The 25733-nt window shown below is 38.7% G+C and overlaps 1 protein-coding gene across 2 annotated transcripts in view; it reads left to right on the forward strand.

Annotated features, from left to right (window-relative positions):
- ANO10 (anoctamin 10) overlaps positions 1-25733 on the forward strand; it is a 272726-nt gene that overhangs the window by 16452 nt on the left and 230541 nt on the right. The window contains exon 1 of one of the 2 annotated variants that reach the window (XM_060110816.1): positions 23388-23514. The exons of the other annotated variant lie outside the window; for it this stretch is intronic. The gene's annotated coding sequence lies outside the window, so the exon portion shown is untranslated. Of the gene's footprint in view, positions 1-23387; positions 23515-25733 lie in introns of those variants that run through there. 2 annotated transcript variants of the gene reach the window in all.

Here is a 25733-nt window from a genome sequence, read left to right on the forward strand (position 1 = left end):
TCAGGTTATGTGTGTGTACAGCCATAACAGGAGTCATGACTAACTCAAAGTGGAGAGGACAAGGGACTAGTCTTATAGGCAGACATCAGCACTGGATACTTTAACATAGGGTATGCATTCTTCTTTTTCTTCCCTAACAGATTTATTGACATACAATCTACATGCCATAAAGTTCACCCTTTGCAAGTGTCCAGTTCAGTGGTATTGGGGATATTCACAGTGTTACAGGCCTATCACTAGTATTTAATTTCAAAACATTTTCATCTGAACATTTGCATGTTCAAAAGAAAACATTAGCATCTCTCCTTCCCACAGCCTTAGACAACCACTGATTTATTTTCTGTCTCTACAGATGTGCCTATTCTGGATATTTCATACAAATGTTACCACACAACATTTGGCCTTTTGTAAATGACTTCTTTAACTTAGCATTTGCCCATGTTATATGACGCATCAATACTTAATTCCTTTTTATGGCCAAATAATATTCCATTGTATGGACATACCACATATTATTTATCCATTTATCAGTTGATGGACATTTGATTTGTTTCTGTTTTTTTAGTTACTATAAATAATGTTAATAAGAAACTGCTGTATAAAAGAATAAATAAAATGAAATTTAAAAATTAAAAATAAATAAATAAATAATGCTGCTATGAACATTCATATACACATTTTTGTGTAGACACATGGTTTCAATTCTCTTGGGTATATACCTAGGAGTAGAATTTCTGGGTTGTATAGTAACTCTATTTTGAGCATTTTGAAGAATAGCAAAAATATTTTCCAAAGCAGGCACAGCATTTTACATTCCCACCAGCAGTGTATGAGGATTCCAGTTTCTCCACCTCCTTGGAAACACTTGTTATTGTCCTTCTTTTTGATTAAAACGACCCTACTGGATGTGAAATAATATCTCACCATGGTATTGATTAGCCTTTCCCTAAGTGCTAATGATTTTGAGCATCTTTTCTTGTGCTTGTTAGCTCTTTCTATATCTTCTGTGAAGAAATATCTGTTCAAATCCTTTGTCTATTTTTAAATTATTTGTCTTTTTTATGTTGAGTTGCAAGAGTTCTTTATAAATTCTGGATATGTCTCTTATCAGATAAATATCCTGCAAATACTTTCTCCCATTCTGAGTGAGAGCTTTATTAATGGTATCATTTGTCACAAAAAAGTTTTAAATTGTTATGAATACCAGTTTACCTATTTTTTTCTTTGATTGCTTGTGCTTTTGGTGTCATATCTAAGAAACCATTACCTAACCCAAGGTCATGAAGTTTTAATCCTATGTTTCTTTCTAAGAGTTTTATCGTTTTAGCCCTTATGTTCATGTCTTTGATCCACTTTTAGTTAATTTTTTTATATATGACATGAGATAGGGGTCCAACTTCATTCTTTTGCATGTAGGTATCCAGTGGTCTTTGCATTATTTGTTGAAAAAACTATTTTTCCCCATTAGCTCCCTTGCCAAAAATCAATTGGCCATAAATGTAGGGGTATATTCCTAGACTCTCAATCCTATTCCATAGATTTGTCTATCCTTATGCCCGTACCACGATGTCTTGATTACTGTAGCTTTTCAGTAAATTTGAAATCTAGATGTGTAAATAAAAGAACTTTGTTCTTTTTCAAGATAGTTTTGACTCTTCAGGGTTCATTGCATTTCCATATGAATTTTGGGATCACTTGTCGAACATTGTGAAAAAAGGCAGCTAGAATTTCGACAGGAATTGTTTGAATCTATAATCATTTTAGGGAGTAAAATGTGAAATGAGATGTATTTCCATTTATTTAGGCCTTCTTTAATTTCTTTCAGTGATATTTTGTAATTTTTAGCATCCAAATATTCAACTTCTTTTGTTAAATTAATTCCTAAGTATTTTATTTTTTTGAAAAAGTTGCATATGAAATTGTTTTTTAATTTCCTTTTCAGACTGTTCATTACTAGCATATAGATATACAATTGATTTTTGTATATTGATCTTGTATCCTGCAACCTTGTATCCTCCTAACTAGTATAAGTCTTGTATTAATTCTAATGGTTTTATTGTGAATTCTTTAAGATTTTCAATATACAAGGTCATGTCATCTGTGAATACTCCTTCCATTTTAAAGTTATTGTCTTTTATTTCTTTTTCTTGCCTAATAGCCCTGGTTAGAAATTCTAATACAGTAAACCTGTTAATAGTGAGCCCATCACTAATATCCAGTGTAAACTTTAATACGGTTTGACAGTAAATAAATGTGAATTTTTTCAAGTTAAAAAAAAAAGAAATTCTAATACAATATTGAGTAGAAGTGGGAAGGTGGACTTCCTTGTCTTGTTCCTGATCTATGGGTGAAATCATGCAGTGTTTCACCAACAGTGTGATATTAGCTGTGAACGTTTCTTAGCTGTCCTTTATCAGGTTAAGGAAATCCCTTTGTATGTCTAGTTTGGGGAGTGTTTTTATTTGTAAAGGCTTTTGCCAAATGCTTTTTCTGCTTCCACTGAGATTACCATGTGGGTTTTCCTTTTAATCTATTAATAATGTGTGTGTGTGTGTGTGTGTGTGTGTGTTTATTGGGTGGGCCAAAAGTTTCGTTCATTTTTTTCCATAAGATGGCTCTGGTAGCACTTAGTTGTCTTTTTAAAAATTATTTATTTATTTATTTATTTATTTATTTTTGGCTGCATTGGGTCTTTGTTGCTGCACGCAGGCTTTCTCTAGTTGTGATGAGCGGGGGGCTACTCTTTGTTGTGGTGCACAGGCGTCTCATTGCTGTGGCTTCTCTTGTTGCCGCACAGGCTCTAGGCACATGGGCTTCAGTAGCTGTGGCACACGGGCTCAGTAGTTGTGACTCGCAGGTTCTAAAGCACAGGCTCAGTAGCTGTGGCACATGCGTTTAGTTACTCTGCAGCATGTGGGATCTTCCCAGACCAGGGCTAGAACCCGTGTCCCTTGCATTGGCAGGCAGATTCTTAACCACTGCGCCACCAGGGAAGTCCCACTTAGTTGTCTTTAACTTCATTCAAAACAATTTTGTTAGACTGTATGTGACAGCTGTCATATCAGCGTGCATTTAAAAAAAAAGACTTATCAGAATTGGTGAATTATCGTGTAGCTATTTTAATATTGAAGATGGAAGGAAAAAAGCAACATTTTCGGCCTAATATGCTTTATTATTTAAAGAAAGGTAAAAAAGCAACTGAAACGCACTTAAAGGTTTGTGCAGTGTATGGAGAAGGTGCTGTGACTGATCGAACGTATCAAAAGTGGTTTGCGAAGTTTTGTGCTGGAGATTTCTCGCTGTATGATGCTCCACGGTCGGGCAGACGAGTTGAAGTTGATAGTCATCAAATTGAGACATTAATTGAGAACAATCAACGTTATACCACGCAGGAGATAGCCGACATACTCAACGTATCCAAATCAAGCGCTGAAAATCATTTGCTCCAGCTTGGTTATGTGAATCGCTTTTATGTTTGGTTTCCACATAGGGTAAGCAAAAAAAACCTTCTTGACCGTATTTCTGCATGCAATTCTCTACTGAAACGTAATGAAAACGTTCCATTTTAAAACAAATTGTGACAGGTGATGAGGAGTGGATACTGTACAACAATATGGAATGGAAAATATTGCGGGGCAAGCGAAATGGACCACCACCAACCACACCAAAGGCCGGTCTTCATCCAAAGAAGGCGATGTCGTGTATATGGTGGGATTGGAAGAGACTCCTCTATGATGAGCTCCTTGCAGAAAACCAAACGATTAATTCCAACAAGTACTGCTCCCAATTAGACCAAGTGAAAGCAGCACTTGACAAAAAGCATCCAGAATTAGTCAACAGAAAATGCATAACCATCCATAAGGATAACAGAAGACCACATGTTTCTTTGATGAGCAGGCAAAAACTGTTACAGCTTGGCTGGGAAGGTCCGATTCATCCGCTGTATTCACTAGGCATTGCACCTTCAGATTTCCATTTATTTCGATCTTTACAAAATTCTCTTAATGGAAAACATTTCAGTTCCCTGGAAGCCTGTAAAAGGCCCCCTGGAACAGTTCTTTGCTCAAAAAGATGAAGTTTTGGGAGGAAGGAATTATGAAATTGCCTAAAAATGGCAGAAGGTAATGGAACAAAAAGGTGAATGCATTGTTCAATAAAGTTCTTGGTGAAAATGAAAAACATGTCTTTTTTAAATTTTATTTATTTTATTTATTTATTTTTGGCTGTGTTGGGTCTTCATTGCTGCACCCGGACTTTCTCTAGTTGCAGCGAGTGGGGGCTGCTCTTCGTTGCGGTGCGTGGTCTTCTCATTACGGTGGCTTCTCTTGTTGCGGAGCACAGGCTCTAGGCGCGTGGGCTTTAGTAGTTTTGGCTCACAGGCTCAGTAGTTGTGGCTCATGGGCTCTAGACCGCAGGCTCAGTAGTTGTGGCACACGGGCTTAGTTGCTCCGCGGCATGTGGGATCTTCCTGGACCAGGGCTCAAACCCATGTCCCCTGCATTGGCAGGCGGATTCTTAACCACTGCACCACCAGGGAAGCCCTGAAAAATGTGTCTTTTATTTTTACTTAAAAAGCCAAAGGCACTTTTGGACCCACCCAATATATATATATTATATATTATGTAATATATAATATATACATTATATATAATATAATATATATATACACTTTATGTATGTATGTACACTTTACAGGTTAAACCACCTTTACATTCCTGGGGTAAATCACAATTCCTCATAGTGCATATTCCTTTTAATATGTTGATGCATTTGGCTTACACTATTTTGTAGGGGATTTTTATACATCTACATTCATAAGGGATGTGGTCCAGTTTTGTTTTGTGATGTCTTTGTCTGGTTCTCTTATCATGGTAATATTGGTCTCATATATTTAGTTGGGAATTGTTCTTCCTTATATTTTTGAAGGAATTTGTAAAGACGTGGTGCCAAAACTTCTTTAAAGATTTGGTAGAATTCACCAGGGAAGCTATCTGGACATGGAAAAATTTTTAAATTACTAATTCAATCTCTTTACTTCTTATTGATACAGATTTTAAATATTTTCTTGAGTTAGTTTTTGTCTTTCTAGTAATTTGTACATTTCATCTAGGTTATCTAATTTGCTGTCATACAATTGTTCATAGTATTCCAATATTCTTTTTTCTTTCTTTTCTTTTTTTAAATTAATTAATTTTTTTTTTTTTGGCTGCGTTGGGTCTTCATTGCTGTGCATGGGCTTTCTCTAGTTGTGGCGAGCAGGGGCTACTCTTCGTTGCAGTGCGCGGGCTTCTCATTGCGGTGGCTTCTCTTGTTGAAGAGCATGGGCTCTAGGCACGTGGGCATCAGTAGTTGTAGCTTACGGGCTTAGTTGTTCCACGGCATGTGGGATCTTCCCGGACCAGGGCTCAAACCTGTGTCCCCTCTGTTGGTGGGTGGATTCTTAACCACTGCACCACCAGGGAATTCCCAATATTCTTTTTATTTCCGAAAGGCTAGTAGTGATGACCCCTCTTTCATTCTTGATATTAGTAATTTGCATCTTCTCTCTTTTTTTCTTGTACAGTCTAGGTAATGGTTTGTCAATTTAGCTGATCTTTTCAAAGAGCCGATTTTTGGTTTCTTTGATATTCTCTGTTGTTTTTCATTTATCTATTTCATTTATTTCCACTTTAATATTTATCACTTTTTTCCTTCCATTTGATTTTTGTTTAGTTTGCTCTTTTTTTTTTAATTTCTTAAGGTGCAAAGTTAGGTTATTGATAGAAAATCTTTCTTCTTTTTTAATACAGTTAGTTACAACTATAAATTTTAGTCAAAGCATTAGCTTTATTCCATAAGTTTTGCCATTTCATGTTTTCATTTTCATTCATGTCAAGTTATTTTCTGATTTCCCTTGTGAGTTTTTCTTTTACGTAGAGTTATTTAAGAGTGTATTGCTTTATTTCCACATATTTGAGAATTTACCAAATTTTCTTTTTTATTGTTGATTTCTGTTTTTATTACATCATTGTCAGAGAATATTCTTTGTATGTTTTATATTATTTAAAATGTATTGAGTCTTGTTTTATGGCCTAGCATACAGTAAATCTTGGAGAATGTTGCACGTGCACTTGAGAATAATGTGTATTCTGTTATTGCTGGGTGGAGTATTCTGTAGTTTCTGTTAGGTCTCATTGGTTTATAGTGCTATTCAAGTCTTCTGTTTCCCTGTTTACCTTCTCTCTAGTTGTTCTATCCATTATTGAAAGTGGGATATTGAAGTCTCTAACTATTATTGTTGATTTTCTCCCTTTGATTCTGCATTTTGTGGCTCTCTTGTTAACTATGTATATGTTTGTATATGTTAAGTCTTCCAAAGGGATTGAGTCCTTTATCTTGTAAAATGTCCTTCTTTTGCACTAGTAACAACTTTGGGCTTAAAAATCTGTTTTTTTCTGATATTAGTATAGCCATTTCAGCTCTCTTTTTGGTCTTGTTGACCTGCTATGTGTTTTTCTATCCTTTTACCTTCCATTTATTTATGTCTTTCAATCTAGTTGAATTCTGTTTTTGTACCAATTTTTGCCTTTTGATTGGGATATGTATTTCATTTGCATCCCATACTATAACTGATAAGGTAGGATTTGCATCAGCCACTTTACTTTTTCTTCTGCACGTCTGATGTCTTTTTTGTTCCTGTGTTCCTCTATTACTGCCTTCTTTTCTGTTAAATATTTTATAATATATCGTTTTAATTCCCTTATTTCTTTTACTGTATTTTGGGGCTATTTTTCTCAGAGGTTGCCTTGGAATTACAATGAACATTGTAACTTAAAAATATCTAGTTTGGATTAATACCAACTTGATTTTAATAGTATACAAAATTCCAACATGGCTCCAATTAAATGTTGAACAAAACTCCAGCATAGCTCCATTCTCTCCCCCTTCCTTTGTCTATTATTGTTAGGCAAATTACATCTTTACACATTATAAGCACATCAACACAGTCTTATAATTATTGCTTCACGAGTTGTCTTTTCAATCTGAAGAAAAGTACATTTATACTATCTTTTATGTTTACATATGTATTTACCTTTACTGGTGATCTTTATTGCTTCATGGGAATCCGAGTTCCTGTCTAGTGTCCTTTCATTTCAGCCTGAGGACTCCCTTTAGCATTCTTCTATGGTAGGTCTGCTAGTGATTAATTCTCTCAGTTTTTGTTTATCTGGGAGAGTCTCAATTTCTGCTTCCTTATTACAGGTTAGTTTTGCTGTATATAGAATTAGTTGACACTTTTTTTTATATATATACATCTTTATTGGAGTATAATTGCTTTACAATGGTGTGTTAGTTTCTGCTTTATAACAAAGTGAATCAGCTATACATATACATATATCCCCATACATATATCCCCATATATCCTCCCTCTTGTGTCTCCCTCCCACCCTTCCTATCCCACCCCTCTAGGAGGTCACAAAGCACTGAGCTGATCTCCCTGTGCTATGTGACTGCTTCCCACTAGCTATTTGGTAATGTATATATGTCCATGCCACTCTCTCACTTTGTCCCAACTTACCCTTCCCCCTCCCTGTGTCCTCAGGTCCATTCTCTATGTCTGCTTTTTTATTCCTGTCCTGCCCCTAGGTTCTTCAGAACTACTTTTTTTCTTTGTCTAGATTCCATATATATGTGTTAGCATATGGTATTTGTTTTTCTCTTTCTGACTTAACTACACTCTGTATGACAGACTCTAGGTCCGTCCACCTCACTACAAATAACTCAATTTCGTTTCTTTTTATGGCTGAGTAATATTCCACTGTATATATGTCCCACATCTTCTTTATGCATTCATCTGTCGATGGACACTTAGGTTGCTTCCATGTCCTGGCTATTGTAAATAGAGCTGCAATGAACGTTGTGGTACATGACTCTTTGAATTATGGTTTTCTCAGGGTATATGCCCAGTAGTGGGATTGCTGGGTCATATGGTAGTTCTACTTTTAGTTTTTTAAGGAACCTCCATACTGTTCTCCATAGTGGCTGTATCAATTTACATTCCCACCAACAGTGCAAGAGGGTTCCCTTTTCTCCACACCCTCTCCAGCATTCATTGTTTGTAGATTTTTTGATGATAACCATTCTGACTGGTGTGAGATGATATCTCATTGTAGTTTTGATTTGCATTTCTCTAATTAATTGACAGTCTTTTTTTCAGTACTTTGACTCTATCATTACACTGCCTTTTGGTTTCCATGGTTACTGATGAGAAGTCAGCTGCCAATCTTGTTGAGGGTCTTTTGCACATGAGTTTCTTCTTTCTTGCTGCTTTCAAGATTTTCTCTTCGGCTTTTGACAGTTTAACTCTAATGTGTCTAGTTGTAAACCTCTTTGAGTTTGTTATAATTGGAACTGGTTGAGTTGCTTTGATGTGCAGATTAATGTTTTCATCAAATTTGTGACATTTGGACCATATTTTCAAAAAATATTCTTTCTTTCCTCCTTTTTTCTCTATGCTCACCTTCTGGGAGTTCAATTACGTGTATTTTGTCCCTTTTATAATCATGGGAAATAGAACTCCTGGAACCTTCTGTTTTTACATTATATAATAGTGAGAACCTTACGCTTTATTCCCAAGGTCAGTAGTCACTGAAACAAAGGTAAGTCATAACTTTGAACATGACTCAGCAGTAGAATAATAAACCTCACATGCAAGTTTCCCACTGGTCAGCTAAGCAACTTATAACTGGCAGAGCTATTTGAAAACCTTTGCTAGAGCCTTTTAAAAGCTAAGTACAGAAATATCAGGGTAAAGAAATATACTCAGGAAATAGCATATGGGGCTTGGCTGTAAGTGATGGGACTAGGGATTTTGTTTTTTAAGCAAAGATACCAGAGCCTGTACTTGCTCCTGTCTGACTTCAAAGCAATCGCCCCAGAGAAAATAACAGCACAAAGCATTTTAGGAATGCTTTTTAGTGGAATTGTCTTCAGAGGCAGAGAACACTATCTTTAGTGTCCTAGGAAGAGTTCAACCTTAAGCCTTTGAAGATGGACTTGATTTGTGAAACCAGTCACAAATTAGACCAGAGCCTTATATAGTAAATTAGGAAGATAATCAAGATAAATAATACCACACTGGATTTCTAAATGAGGTGTGACCTAATTGAGTGTTTTTCAGCTTTACTTCATAAAATTTCTAATTTGGGGATGGTGGAATGGAACCATACTGCCTACCTTTTTGCTGATAGGTTGGTGTGTATTTGTGATGCCGTTGGTATGTCAGGCTCTGACAGGACACAGACTGCATGCTCAAAGGGCAGAGAGGCATAAGTGAAAATGGTATAGGAGGACCTTTTTACAGTGGTGTGGGCGGGACTGAGACAGCAACTGGGCAGGACAGAGCATGGATCTGGAACAGCCAGTGGAGGACCACGCATGTCTACCATTGTGAGCATTGTTCCTCTCTATTCCAAATAGCGAAGGAGTGGTTCTATTCCACACTAGAGTTAAAGTGTCTATTTGTGGATCTCATTTCTCCCCAATGTTTGTTCCTTAGTCTCTGTGTGCTGCATTATATCAAGTTAATGTCCAAAAATAAATCAAGTTATTCCTATCTGAGGAAAATATGGGCTTTTTAATAAATGATGTTGGGACAGAGAGAAAGCCATCTGGAAAAGGATGAAAGTGAATCTAAATCTCACACTGAAATAAACTCCAAATGAATCAGAGACCCAAATGTAAAACATGAAACCAAAGACCTATGAATTACAGGTGAATTATTTTATAACCTGGAAGTGAGGAAAGCCTCTCAAAATCCAACAGTAACATAGGGAAAAGACTGATAAACTTTACTACCTAAAAACAAACAAGCAAAATGAAACACCATAAGCAAAATCAAAAGACAAATGATAAACTGGGAGAGAATATTTGCAAGTTATTTCACAAATGAGGGCAAGTACACAAAGAGCTCTTAAAAATGGAGAAGCCCCCTATATCCGGAAAAGACAAAAGCTCTTAACTCAAAAAGATACATGTTGTATAGCACAAGGAACTGTGCTCAATTTTTTGTAATAAGCTGTAAGGTAAAAAATCTGAATCTAAAACTGAATCACTTTGCTGTATACCTGAAACTAACAAAACATTGTAAATCAACTATACTTCAATAAGAAAAAAAAAGATACATGCACCCCAATATTCATAGCAGCACTATTTACACTAGACAAGACATGGAAACAGCCCAAGTGCCCACCAACAAATGAATGGATAAAGAAGATATGTTTTATATATGTGTGTGTATATATATATATATATATATATATACACACACACACACACAATGTAATATTATTCAGCCATAAAAAAGCATGAAATAATGCCATTTGCAGCAACATGATGGACCTAGAGATGATCATACTAAGTGATGTAAGTCAGACAGAGAAAGACAAATATCATATGATATCACTTATAGGTGGAATCTAAAAAAATGATACAAATGAACTTATTTACAAAACAGACTCACAGACATAGAAAACAAATATATGGTTACTAAAGGAGAAAGAGGGGGAGGGATAAATTAGGAGCTTGGGATTAACAGGTACACACTACTATATATAAAATAGGTAAACAACAAGGACCTACTGTATAGCACAGGGAACTATGTTTAAAATCTTGTAATAACCTATAATGGAAAAGAATCTGAAAAAGAATATAAATAAATTAAAAATATATATATATATAAACTGAATCACTTTGCTGTACACCTGAAACTAACACAACATTGAAATCAAGTATACTTCAATTTTAAAAAATGGAGAAGCCCCCAAATTGGGCAGAAATATGGACAAGAGTCATGAACAGAGAGGAATGTGGTAACAGAGAAAAATAAATGTAAGTCGCTCCTTACATGTATGAAATGATGCTCACTTTCCCTTATAATAAAAGAAACACAAATTTGAATTCTCCTGAATCTAAAAGTTTGCTAACATACTCTGTTGAGAGTGGAAGTGCAAAATGGAACAAACCCTACAGAGGGGATTTGGCAAATTCTAACAAAATTACATACGCATTAACCTTTGACCCAGCAATCCCACTTTTAGGCTCCTACCCTGAAATTTCCATAAATTTGCACAAGGTTATGCAACATTCTTTGTAGAACAAAAAGATTAGAAGCAACCTAAATGTTCACCAACAGGAGAGTGGGCAAATAAACTATAGTTCATAAATGAGTTGGCGACCAGGCAGTCATAAAAAGACAGGAAAATGTGAACTGAAATAATCTCCAGAACATACTTTTAGATGAACAAAGCTAGCAAACCTCAGTATATAGAGTATGCTATATTTTGTGTTTAGGAAAAAAAGGAGGACAAGAATATATTTAGATATTTGCTTATATTTTCAAAAAGAAGCAATAAAAATGGTTACCTAGAGGAGATGGGAGGAATGGAGTGAAGAGAGAGTTGGAATTGATACTTCTGTGAGTTTGGTTACCTTCTCACACAGTTTTTCTCCTTTTTATTGATTACTTTTTATTATATAAGTTTCAAGTATACAGAATTATAATTTGACATCTGTATATACTACAAAGTGATTACCACCACAAGTCTAGTTACAATCCATCATCATATAGTTGACCCCCTCTTCCCATTTCCCCCAATCCCCTTTCCCTCTGATAACCACTGATCTCTGTATCTATGAGTTTGGTTTTGTTTTATTTCGCCTGTTTTGTGTTTGTCAGATTCCACATATGAGTGAAATCATTTGGTGTCTTTCTCTGGGTGACTTATCTCACTTAGCATAATACATTCAAGGTCCATCTATGTTTTCACCAATGGCAGGATTTGGTTATTTTTTATGGCTAATATTCCATTCTATATATATATATAAAGAATATAAATAAACAGAATATAAATAGAATGTAATATATAATTATATACATTATATATGCATATTATATATACATATATAATATAATGTAGACTATTCCTTATCCATTCATCCTTATCCACATCTTTGTCATCCATTCATCCATTGATGGACACTTAAGTTGTTTCCATATCTTGGCTATTGTAAATAATGCTGCAATGAACATAGGGGTACATATATCTTTTCATATTAGTGTTTTCATGTTCTTTGGATAAATACTCAGAAATGTAATAGCTGGCTTATATGGTAGTTCTATTCTTAATTTTTTGAGGAATCTCCATACTATCTTCTATATTGGCTGCATCAATTTACAGTCCCACAAACAGTGTGCAAGGGTTCCCTTTTCTCCACATCTTCTCCAACATTTGTTATTTCTTGTCTTTTCAATTGTCATTCTAACAGGTGTCAGCTGACATCTCATTGTGCTTTTGATTGTGTTTCCCTAATAATTAGCAAAGTTGAACATCTTTTCATGTGCCTGTTGGCCGTCTGTATGGCTTCTTTGGAATAATTACTATTCAGGTCCTCTGCCCATTTTTAAATCAGGTTGTTTGGTTTTATTTGTTGTTGAGTTGTATGAGTTCTTTATATATTTTGCATATTAACCCCTTATTAGATATATGATTTGCAGATATCTTCTCCCATTCATTAGGTTGCTTTTTCATCTTGATGTTGATTTCCTTTGCTATTCAACTTTTCAGTTTGATGTAGTTCCATTTCTTTATTTCTCCTTTTGTTTCCCTTGCCTTTAGAGTAAGATCCACAAAGACATTGCTAAGACCAGTGTCAGTGAGGTTACTGCGAATTTTTTTTTCTAGGCATTTTATGGTTTCAGTTCTTACATTCAAGTCTTTAATCCATTTTGAGTTAAATTTTTGTGTATAGTGTGAGATAATTGTCTAGTTTCATTCTTTTGCATGTCATTGTCCAGTTTTGCCAATGCCATTTATTGAAGTGACTTTCCTCTCTCCATTGTATGTTCTTTGCTCCTGTGTCATAAATTAATTGTCCATATACGTGCGGGTTTATTTCCGTCCTTTCATTTCTGGTCCATTGATCTGTATGTCTATTTTTTTGTGCCAGTACCATACTGTTTTGATTACTATAGCTTTGTAATATAGTGTGAAATCGAGGAGCATGAAACCTTCAACTTTGTTCTTCTTTCTCAAGATTGTTTTGGCTATTTGGGATCTTTTGTGGTTCCATAAAAATTTTAGAATTGTTTGTTCTAGTTCTATGAAATATGCCATTGGAATTTTGATAGGAATTGCACTGAATATGTAGATTGCTTTGGGTAGTATAGATATGTTAACTATATTAATTCTTCTAATTCATGAGAACAGAATATCTTTCTATTTATTTGTGTCTTCTTCAATTTCTTTTATTAGTGTAATAGTTTTCAGTGTACAAGTCTTTCACCTCCTTGGTTAAATTATTCTAGGTATTTTATTCTTTTTGATGCAATTGTAAATGGAATTGTTTTCTTAATTTCTCTTTTTGATAGTTTGTTATTAGTATATAGAAAGGCCACAGATTTCTGTATATTGATTTTGTATTCTGTGACTTTACTGAATTAATTTATTAGTTCTAACAGTGTTCTTTTTTTACATCAATTCTGTGTCAAGTTCTTTAAACATGTTAGTATGGATAAGGGCAACAAATGGTTCCCTTCACTCAGTATGACAATCTCTAGGTCCATCCATGTCACTGCAAATGGCATTATTTCATTCTTTTTTATGGCTGAGTTAATATTCCATTGTATATATGTACCACATCTTCTTTATCCATTTCTCCACTGGTGGACATTTAGGTTGCTTCTGTGTCCTGGCTATTGTAAATAGTGCTGCAATGATCCCAGTTCAGAATTATAACACTATAATAAGTCCCCTACATATGAATGAGTTCCATTCTGAGAGTGGGTTCGTAAGTCCAATTTGTTTGTAAGTCCAGCAAAGTTAGTCTAGGTACCCAAATAACACAATCAACTATATAAATAGTACTGTACTGTAATAGGTTCATAATACTTTTCACACCAATAATACATAAAAAACAAACAAACACAAGAAATAATGAAAATATATTTAATCTTACAATACAGTACCTTGAAAAGTACAGTAGTACAGTACAACAGCTGGCATACAGGATCTGGCATCGAGTGAACAAGCAAGAAGAGTTACTGACTGGAGGAGGGAGAGGAGGTAGGAGATGGTAGAGCTGAAGGACCGTCAGCAATAGGAGATGGAGGGCAAGCTGCAATTTCACTCATGCCTTACATGATTGGACATGCGACACACTTTTGCATCTTTGAAAGTTTGTAACTTGAAGGTTCATATGTAGGAGACTCACTGTATTAACAATACATTTCTGAGTGAAGTTTCAGATTTCATTCTATTCATTTATCTGTAGATCATATCCCACAAAGGGTGGATAATCAGAGTACTGAAATAATTCTGTTCTCTGTGTAGCTATGTTGCCACATTTCAAATAAAGTTAGGCTCATTTGTCGCAAATTGTTTTCCACTTTAGGGGTTTATTTTTATCTTTTTAAAAAATCTTTTGAATATGTAAGATATTTACATGATTCCAAAGTAAAATCTGTGTGAAAAGATGTCCTAGCCACAGTAATGAAGCAAGAAAAACAAAAAAAAATGTTATCCAAATAAGAAAGGAAAGAGAAAAACTGTCACTATTTACAGATGATATATAATATATAGAGAGGACCCTAAAGACTCCTAACTTCTCCATGATTCTCTTGTTTTTATTTTATTTTATTTTATTTTTTTTGCGGTACGTGGGCCTCCCTCTGCTGTGGCCTCTCCAGTTGTGGAGCACAGGCTCCGGATGCGCAGGCTCAGCTGCCATGGTTTACGGACCCAGCTGCCCTGCGGCACATGGAATCTTCCCGGACCGGGGCACGAACCCGTGTCCCCTGCATCGGCAGGCGGACTCTCAACCACTGTGCCACCAGGGAAGCCCAATTCTCTTGTTTTTAATTGACATCTTTCCAATGGAGAAAGAGGCTCAGGTTTTGTTTTTTTTGTTTTTGTTTTTGTTTTTGTTTTGGTGTGTTAGTTTCTGCTTTATAACAAAATGAATCAGTTATACATATACATATATCCCCATATCTGCTCAGGTTTTTTTTTAAGTTTTTGAGGCTCCCACTATATTAAACAATAAACAAAAAGTCAAAGCAGTGTTATAAAATGTTTAAATTGTTAATTAAATACTTTAAATATCCAATTTAATGGAGTGCATCCTTTAACACAAAAGTACAAGACAATATAATTATACTAATTACAAGATAATGAAAAATATTAAATTCATCGTATATAACCATTACTATTGTACTCTGTTAAAGGGACACAAACTAAAAGTTACTTGATAGACATGTTCTTTCAATCCTGTGTGTATATCTCTATAACTACTTCTGTACCCTTAGAGATGATGTTTTACTTAAATCTGGAGACTTTTGTGAATGTAGATTATGCACCAAAGGACTCCCTAGGCCCTGTTAATGACCCTTGTAGCAGATGCAGGCATAACCCACCTATATCTCCTCCAGGCTGTCCAATGGCCAGCACTGCATCTGGTAGCCTGAGGGTGCCTCTGGTGCTCCCAACAGAAACTTTAGCCAAAATACCAGAGAAGAAACCTCTTCCAGCCAGCAGTCCTCAGCCAGCTCCCTCATCCATCAGGCAGGAAACTGCGGTGTGTTCTCCACTGGCTCCTAGAGTTACCCGGGAGTTTCAGCCCCTTCTACCCACAGAGCCACCTGCTTGACCACACCCCCTGCATTCCCCATCTCCCTCCTTCACTCTCCCACCTGTGCTCCCTGGCTTTCCTCCCAAATAAACTGTTTGCTGTGAATCCTTGTCTCAGGGTCTGCTTCTGGGGAAATCCACACAAAGACAACACTGATTTGGGTTTATGTTTTTTGCTTATTTGTTTGTTAAGCATTCACCACATGAAAATATTTACCTCTCACACACTGGGCTCCTCAAAAAGAAGGTGTCAGAGCTCCCAAATTATAGGAACAAAATAAACCAAAACTATAAGTCACATCAAGTCAAAGACCTTCAAAACATTCCCTTTTTCTATTTCATCTATTTCATATCCCATTCTATTTCTATAGGTTAAATGACTATTTACTTTATAAAAGTCAGAATTCATTTTTGTCTATGGACTTAGGTGTACTGGACAATACTTAAATAGAGAGTAATAGCTGTAGCATATATTGGAAGACGTCAGATGAAAGGATTTTAAATTATGTCTGGTATACATGAAAGAAGACAAAGAGATGAGTAGGGCTTTCCAGGATTCAGCGCACCAACGTTTGACGTGAGTGATGAGCAACAGTGGGGTCTCAAGTTAGCCTTAGGCTCAGAAACTTTTGCTTGCCATGAAGGAAGTAGATGCCAGTGACAAGGTGTCCTAAATGATGCCTGAGTTGTTACACGTGGGTTCAGGACCCTTGTCTTGTGGTGGGACCAAAGTGATCATTTTTGCCGCACTCATGCCCAGGAAGACCATGATTGGCAGCAGCATCATGTGTGAGCCCTCACCATGAATGACTCCTCCTTCCATCCCTTACTTCCTCACCTACCTTCTGCCTAGCTCCATGGACTGCTCCTTGTTTCCCTATTGCATGATTTGCTTTCCTGCCTCTGTACCTTTGCTCATGTCTTCCTTCTTCCTCAATGCCTGTCTACTCCTCCACTCCCCACACCCTGCCCAACTCACACATGTCCCCATCTCCTTTCATTGAAGCCACCCTGGGTGTCACATCTGCCATCGATCCTCCCAGAAGTCCCTCCAACTCTGAGTAATTTATCCCTCCTCTGATCTCCTATAGTACATTTATTTTTCCTGCTCTACCTGCAGTTGACACTTGAACAATACAGGTTTGAACTTCACAGGTCCACTTACATGCAATTTTTTCTCAATAAATATGCACTACATTACTACGCCATCTGGTTGGTTGAATCTTCAGATACCGAACCACGGATACAGAGGGCCCACTGTAAAGCTGTTCACAGATTTTTGACTGCTGGTGGCCACTGACCCCTAACCCCAGCGTTGTTCAAGGGTCAACTGCATTCTTTATATTATAATTGTGTGTGTAGGCGCCTTGCTCCCCTACATGTGTAAGCTCAGTGAGTGGTCACCAGTGGGGAATGCATGATTAAGGGAATGCAGGAATTTTGAAAGTCACTGGATGGAACTGGAGTGTTTGGGGTTTTAGATTTTTTGGTCTGTCTTAATTTTTACTGTTTTTGGTGAGTGGGGATGTGTGAAGAAGTAAACAAGATTCTAGGTAAAGGAAAAACGTGAATATACACACATATCCAACAGCTGTGCATGTTTGTGTTTGCGGATGGAGGGATGGATGGATAGACAGATAGATAGTTAGATAGATAGAAAATCTCCAGGAAACTCAAAATAAGCCGGTTTCCTCTGGCGAGAGAAACTGACTGGTTAGGGCATAGGGAGAGAGACCTACTTTGTACTGCCTACTCTCGTATAGTTTTTTACTTTTGTACTAGTATTTTTGTACTAGTTTTTACTTTTGTGTTATCTAGTTTAACTTTTTTTTTTAAACTAAAAGACATGTAAAGAGGAAATCCAGTAATCTTTTGTCCTCTTATAAAGTGTGTGTAACTCTGAGGTTTGGCTATATGTGCAGGCTGTAGGATATACCTCCATTGGGAAAACTCAGGAGTTGGGCTGGTAGCAAGGCTACTCCTAATTGTTGGGAGATAATTCTACAGGGGTGTGTGTCTGCATATCTTCTGAGTAAAGGTAGTTTGTTCCAAGCTATCTTTTTGAAAGATGTCTGCATAGCAAACGGCCTTGAGATTGAGCTGGTTTCTCCCTGTGGAGCAGAGGGCAGACCTGTTTTCTGTCTAGGATAATAAAGATAATGTCTCCCTCAGGGGTCAAGTTTGAGCAGGCTTGCTACCAGCCCCTTAGAAGTCTACGGTTACCTAAACTCAGAGTTTCTTAGCTATGATGCAAACCTGATGAGTGTGTAGAATCCACTTGGGCTGCTCCATATTGCTCCTATGGGACTTGGGGACAAGGGGAGCTGACACAAACGTGGAGCTCAGACTCATGTGCAATGAGTAATAAAGTCCTCTGTCTCTGACCCAGGAGTCTCTTGTCTTCTGTTGGCATCTATGAAACTGATGAGTTAACTTACTAGCTCACAAGTATAGTAAGATGTCATAGCATTTGTAGTTCTTGACACTAATGATATAGATTTTGATAGTTGAAGATACTCATCTTAATCAAAACCTAATATTTAGGATGAGCAGTTCTCCTCAGGTGAGCAATTTCATAGAGGAATTCTGTTACTTCAATGGCTTTATTCCAGGAGTGTGTTAGATACACAGAAGACACAGAAAAGACTCATGAGCCATTTAGCCTGCTCTCTGCTAAGACAAGAAATTGAAATATTGTGTCCTTGGTTACTAGGCAGATGTCAAATGGTCATTTCTCTATGTTATAGGTTTCCGGTAAAAATAGAGTGGAAATAAAACAACACTTTCCCCAGGATATTCAAAATACTTATATGATACTTCATCTACTCTAGCAAATAGGTGCTTTTATTCAACACTTACAGGAAGGATGGAAAGAGTTTATATATTTCTTTCTAGGAGGATAAGTCTTTCAATATGTGAAAGTAAATTTCAGTTTTTCATTTTTAGATATCAAAATGGAAAACATCAAAAAAAATATTTTTTAAGTCACCAGTCTATGATTTTTTGTTTGTTTGTTTTATAGCAGCCAGAACTGACTAAAACACTCATCTTTGACAAAACAAGGAGACACTGAAGCTCCAAACCATACAAAACTGATGGCAGTGGTCCCCAGGGCAGTGAGGATAAGTAGGGACACTGGCAAAAGTGGAGAGAGCACACCCATGTCACGAGAGCAGATCTCAGATGGGGCTGGTGGATACTCCAAGGTAAAGGGCTCAGGGTAGACGGGGCACAAAGCCAAATTCCAGCTAGAGGAGTGGCATGCAGAGAATAAAGGTCGAAGCAAAGAGGGCAGGGCTCAGTGAGGACACAGGCAGAAAAAACATATATTTGCAGGAAGCAGCCTGCCAGCGAACAGGGAGAGGGGAGGAATGCACTGTGAGCAGCCCTCCAGCTGCCTATTTTTTCACTGACGAGAAGTAAAGGCTGAATCTATTCACTCATCTAATACTGAGCCATAAGAAAAACTCCTTCCAGCCAGGAACCTAGACCCTACCAATATCTACATCCTGCAAGTAGCTCACGTGAGAGAAGGTGAGACGGAAAATAAAACATGAACCGGTAGCACTTCAAAAAGAAGTGAAAGAAAAAAAAAGCCATCAAAGAATTGAAGGAAAACTGGAAGCAGTCCATGAAAGAACAGACACTAAAGAAAACCCAGCAAGGGGCATGGATAACAGGAATCAAAATAGCAAAATAGAGTTTAAAAGGATTAGAGAGAGTAGGTTACACTTAAATAGGGAGATCAGAGCAGGACTCATTGAGGAAATGACATTTTGAACAAAGTCTTAGAGGAGTGAAGAAGTAAGCTGTTCTCTAGGAAAGAGTGAGCACCTTAATGTCAGATATAAGACAAGAAGGAAGGAAGGAAAATTATAATGGTTTTCAGATTATGTGACTCTAAAATTGGAGATCCTAATGGAATAAACCACTTATAAACTGCAAAAGATTTTATTCACGGTATAAAATTAATATGCATAAATTAATGTTCATATAACAGGCAACAACCAAATAGAAGCTATAATGGAAGAAAAGATCTCATTTACACTAGCAACGAGAAAGGTAAATTACCTAGGAATAAACTTCATAAGAAATGGGCAAGATTTATATGAAGAGGTGCTAGGTATAGGTGTTGGAAGCCTAAAAATAGCATCAGTTTCCCTTGTTAGATGCACTCACTTGAGATCAGGTAGGTGGGAGTTAGGAAACCATCCTGCTGTGGCTCCTGGCCTTGCTACTGGAGAAGAAGGGTGTGGTTTCTTTGCAGCAGCTAGTTCCTGTCTTTATTCTCAAGCTTCCTGGGTGTCAAGAAGCAGCAGTGGTTGTGGCAGCTTCCTGATCTAACTCTGAGATCCTAGGATCACAGGATAAGGTGTCCATTCTCCACATTCAGCCAGTGGCTGTGGCTCCAGCCCTGGCATGGATCAAGTAGCCTCAAAAGTTGCAGCTCCCGTGGTGTACCAGTTCAGCAATGTTGCTCCCTCCAAGATATATGCCTACAAGTGCTTTTCCAGCACTTCCCAATCATTCGATAAGGACTTAATTCCCTTTACTAAATCTCTTCCTGTGTAAAATACACAGAGTGATTTCTGTTTTCTGTACTGAAACTGGTCTGACATATTTGATATTGGAAGTGGTTGCAGAAATCAGGCCCTCAAGATGGAAATCTGGGATTGGATCTGACCCGGCTAGGTTTGAAGATAATGGTGAACTTGCCACCAGAGGAAAATGGGATACTGCAAATCTAGGGCATGCAGTGGAAAAAGTTCTGTAATCACCTGTGGTTGCCTGGAATGAACAGTTTACTGAAGGCGAGGAGGCTTCAGTGGCTGCCCTACTAGATAGCTATGATAGGAATGAGGGATTCAAGAACTTTTGGGATGGGTTGGCCTTTTCTGACTGCATTGGAGGGTTTAAAGAAAGAAAATGATATATTGTGAAAGTCCAAAAATACAGAAGTAAATTTAATTATGATAACAGTGACATTTAAAATCAGTTGGGGAAAGATGGATTATTTAGTAATTGAGGTTGGGCAAATGTGTAGCTATCAAGATATCAAAGTTGGATCCACTGTACTTAACTCACATCAAAACAAATTCCTGAAGGGTCAGATTTTTAAAGGAAAAAAGCAAAATCATGAAACATTAAGAAGAAATCATGGAAGGATTTTCAAAGTAATCTAAGAGAGGTGAAGTCCTTTCTAAGTCTAATATACCCAAAAGTAGTAAATAGTAAAACAAAAGCTGGATAAAAGTTGACCAATTAGAAATGAAAAAGGTCTGCATGGCCAAAAAAACAAAACAAACAAAAAACCAACCCAACAAACAAAAAATAAACGAGTAAAACAGTGTAAGAAAAGTCAAAAGACATGACAAACCGAAAAAAAGTTTTGACATTCATTTCTAAGCAAAGGACCATTCTTACTATTATATAAAGTGTTTCTATATCCAGTAGAAAAGTGGACAAAATACATAAATAGATAATTCATGGCAAATGAAATACAAATGTGCTTTATCATTCATAATAAGAGAAATACAAATAAAAACATTTTTTCATTTATTAAATTGATCAGTTCCAGTTCTGGCTGAAATGGACTATGTCCACTGCAGCCTATGTCCACCACAGATGACTATTAAAACTTCTGGACAAAATATGAAAAAAAGGCTACCGCAAGCTGGAGAAAGGGGTGAAAACTCCTGATTGCTTTTTCTTCTCCCCACTCTGTCCTGAGGCCAGTCCCAGTCACAGAGCTTCACTGCTATAGTACGGTGACGTGGATAACTAGACCCTGATAGAAAACCTGTCCCTCTGGTCAGAGGAAATGGGAAAAAGGACACTTGCTGTGCAGAGTATGGGGAGAATCCCTGTCGTTTTTTCTCTCTTTCCCCTCAATATTGTCCCAAGGTCAGCCCCAGTTGCACAGAGCAGCACAACAGATATAAAGTATGGCAGACTCCAGAAGAACCCTATATCTCTGGCCAGCAGAACTGGAAAAAGGGGGTTCTGGGTGCCAGAGATTATAATGGAAATGCCCAAAAGGAGAGTGATGCAAAAGGGAATCCTTAATTCTGTGTAGTGGTTTGTTACACAGCAATAGCTAACTGATACAGGAATCCACGTCATTAACTGAAGTCTGCCCTTTGTGTTGTCCAACAGCTAATTTGTCATACTTAACACAAAGTTTTAATGTGCTAATTGTGGAGATGAAAGGAGACCATCTGTGTGAAATGCATTTTTAACATTTCCATTCAATCTTTTTTCCAATCCTTCCAGTCATATAAATATCAGAAGATGACATTATATGGAGGGATGGCCATAAATTCAAGGAATGAGAAGTTAGGAAGAGTGCAATTTAAAAACAAAAATGTACTGCGTAATCAATGTCTAAACCTGTTGAAGCTCATAAACAATTTGTCCAGATTTTCAGAAGAGAAAGAACATCTGGCCATACCCATGATGACCACAGGGGAACTGGCCAATAACGTTGTGAGCTGCTATGACAGGCATCTAGAAAGATCAACAAAGGGCCCCTCGCAAGTAATTAGGCTTCTGTGCCTTGCCCCTGGTCTCCCTGTCTCCTGTCTTGAGTCTGGAAGACACAGAGAAGGGGCAGAGGATGGAAAAGCAGACACGGCTTTTCTGGCGTTGTAGGACCTCGAGGCATCTGTCTGGACTGAACTGCGTGTATGGAAGGAGAAAGGGTTCATGCATTGTTTTCTTTCATTCCTTTGAGTTATTGCATGCCTACTGTGACTCTAACGCTGTTCTAGGCATTGGGGATGTTATCAGTGGATAAAACAGACAAAAATCCCTGCCCTTGTGAAGCCTACATTCTAGAGAAAGACTGACAATAAATATAATAATATAAAACGTTAGAAGGTGATGAGTGCTGCGGAAAAAAGAAATATGCTAAGGTAAGATAGTGGGGTAGGGAGGAGAGCAGGTATTAAATAGGATGGTCAGAAAGGGCCTCACTGAGAAGGTGAGATTCGGTTCCCGCTTCCCGTGAGGGAAGGGAGGAAATAAATCATCTCCTTAATTAACGAAGAGCTTGCAAGGCATTGCGAACACATTCCCAGGGCACAGATCCCGATGTGGGCGGGGGGAGGCTGTCTGGTGAGTTCTGGGCAGAACACGGAGACTAATGTAGCTAGGGCGGAGGAAAAGGGAGAGTAAGAGGTTTTCTGAGAGGTAGTGGGAGGCGGGGCTAGGAGACCCTATAGACCTCTGTAAGGTATTTGGCTTCATTGGATATGAAGTTTTAATAATATATTGGAATTGGGTTTTTCACTGCCTGAAAGTGAATTACAACTAAAATGAGACTTGTTCTTATATTTGAAAGTGACAAGAAAGTTGGATTCTGGACCTTAAGAGACGGAAAAGAGGAAAATGTGAACGGACATATTTCTTTGCAGGTCGCCCCCCCATACTCTCGGAGTGACAGTCCAGCCCCGCGCGGCCCCGCCTCTCCACCGTGGTGCCGCCCCCACGCGGAGTGACAGCCCATAAGGCACGCCTCTTCCTTAGCAGTCTCCGCTCTCACTCCCGGCGACGGCCAGACTAGGCCAGTCTAGTTTCGCTAGGGCAGCCTGGTTTCTGCCGGGAGTGACTCACCGCTAGGCCCCTCCCCCGCCCAGTGGGACCCAGCGCTAAGCCCCGCCTCCCACACCGCGGCCCCGCCCCCGCCTGCGTGCGATCGCGTCTCGGCCCCGCCCTGCACGCCCGGCGCTCGGTGGTACCCGCCCGGCAGGCCGCTGACCGCCTCCTGCTGCGAGAGTCGCTCTCCCGGCCTGGGGGAATAGCAGGCTCTCGGGCCCGCCCCCGAAGACGTGGAGTGCTGTGGCGGCCGGTGAGTGGGGGAGGGGACCTCGGACCCCCTTGCTCTCTGCGGCGCAGAGCCTGGGTCAGTGCAGGTGGTTGAGTCCGGGCTGTTGGGCGGCGGCGCGACGCTTCCAGGGACTCCTCCCGGCCGCCGCCCTTCCTTTCCGGGGTACCTCCCGGGGTTGGCAATCCCGGGAATGGGAAAGTAGGACCGGGAGGGACGCCGAGGTTGGGTGTCGTTCGGGTGGGAGTGGCAGTCGCAGGTGGAAGCTGCAGAGGGCCGAGGTTGGTCTGAGGGTGGAGGGTTGATAGAAGAAACGTGGTGAAGCTGAAATCTGGTGGCTGGTGGAGTCAGGATGAGAGGGCTTGGGGGGCTCCAGAGCAACGGGGAATGAGTTGAGTGGGGGTGGAGGAGTCGGCGAAGCCTAGTGAAGGGCGTTTGAGGGAAGAACCAGCTCACGGGGCCCCATGATTCACGCTTCCCCGACTGTCCGGAGAGCCTGGAGCTTCGGGTATCTCGGCACGGGCGTGACCCGAGTGAGCTTGCGGGGTTGTGCTCTCACATCGGGGTGATCGGGTTTCCAGGCTTTCGACTGGGGCACACAGTACAGCTTAAGTATTAGATGAAAGTCAGGGGCAATGCCTGGGACACCTGAGAAACGTGGCAGGAAGGGGTGCTTCTCCTATGGAATGCTTCTAATTTCCCTGGAGCCTTGGCAGCGCCTACGTTGGTGCGGCGCTGTCTTCTGTGAAACCCTATTCCGGCAGCCCAGACGGTGTATGGAGGTCCCGCACAAAGTTCAGAGTTGAGGTTTTTATTCAGACTCAAAAGCAGTCGTATCACATTCCCTTAAATCCTGCGGAGTTTTAATTTTAAAAATATCTAATCCTGTGGGTTTTTTTTTAAAATAAATCTTTCTTATCTGGCTACTTTGAATTTTAAAGTCACACCGAGCTAGAGAACTAGATGTTTTCTAAGAGCCCATTCTGTGAGTATGATAAACAGTTTTAAATTAGCTGTGGAAAGTAGATCGTATCTCTTCTGACCAGTTATTGCTGAAAGAATTGTAGAATTGCAGATGAAGAATGAAATTGAAAAGATTTAAACTAATTGAAAGGGATAGAAAAGTCCTGGTAAATTGGAGACTGTGTGTGCTTAAAAAAACAAAAAACAAACTCAGTGAAACTTTTTTTCACTGTAAGAGAACTTGGAAGATAGAGAAAAGTATAAGAATGAAAATGAAAACTCCGTGTAATTTCACCAACCCTAACATTTTTGTGCAATTCTTCTTAATTTTTTTTGTATTTTTTTGTGTATCTAAATGTACATATTACATAGTTGGGGTCATACTGTTGTATTACTTTGTATTTTGCTTTTTTTCCCTTTGTATTTTTAGCATTTTCCTGGATCATTAAAAATTCTCCCTAAACATCTTTTTAAATGGTGGTATGTTCATCATGTGAATTCATTCTTTTATCACAATTAGCATTTCAGCTGTGTGCCAGGTCCCATGCTTGGGGAGGAGATTCATTGTTGCTCTAGGTTTTCAGATATTATTCCAGCTCAAATAAGCAAAATCTTGGCAGTGTCTGGGGTACCGAGTGTAGAAAGAGAGTATGAGTGCAGCATCTAATTAGGCCTGGACCTGGGCTGCTGTGGCGAGGCTGTCTTCATTGTGTCGTGGCTCATCTCTCCTACACCTTCCTGTGGAGTCCTGAGGCCACGAGGTTCCTAGGTATGTTCCTCAGGGAATGGGCCTCACCATCTCCCCTACATTGTGGGTGTCACTGAGAAGCTCTTTAGTGAGGGTGCATGTGTGCAGTGCTGATGTTTCATTCTCAGATCTGCCCTCATCTTAGGTGACTCTGAGAGACAGCTGCCCTAGGTCTCAAGGAGAACTGTCCCACAATTGCTCTCGTAATTAACTGCCTCTAAGTTGTCTTACACCTTAGAGAGGGCCTCCAGAGGGGTCCTGTCCCTTCTAGCACTTGCCATTAAAATTGCAAGTTTTCTCCTAGGAAATCCCACTCATCTTCCTCCTTGATCAGTGTGGCCCTTCATTTTTCTCTCACCGATGTGTTCCTATTCTGCCTTATAACTGAGAGTAATTTTGTCATTTTGGATTGTGTTTCTCCTTGAGTCTGAAATAAGGTGATTCCTAAAGACAGCCTTATGCATTTACTTATTAGTCTTTGAATTTATGATAATTCCATTGATGTTTTTTCTTTACCCAAACTCAGGAAGAG

Source organism: Mesoplodon densirostris, chromosome 10 (assembly GCF_025265405.1).
Source record: "Mesoplodon densirostris isolate mMesDen1 chromosome 10, mMesDen1 primary haplotype, whole genome shotgun sequence".
Lineage (NCBI taxonomy): Eukaryota > Metazoa > Chordata > Mammalia > Artiodactyla > Ziphiidae > Mesoplodon > Mesoplodon densirostris.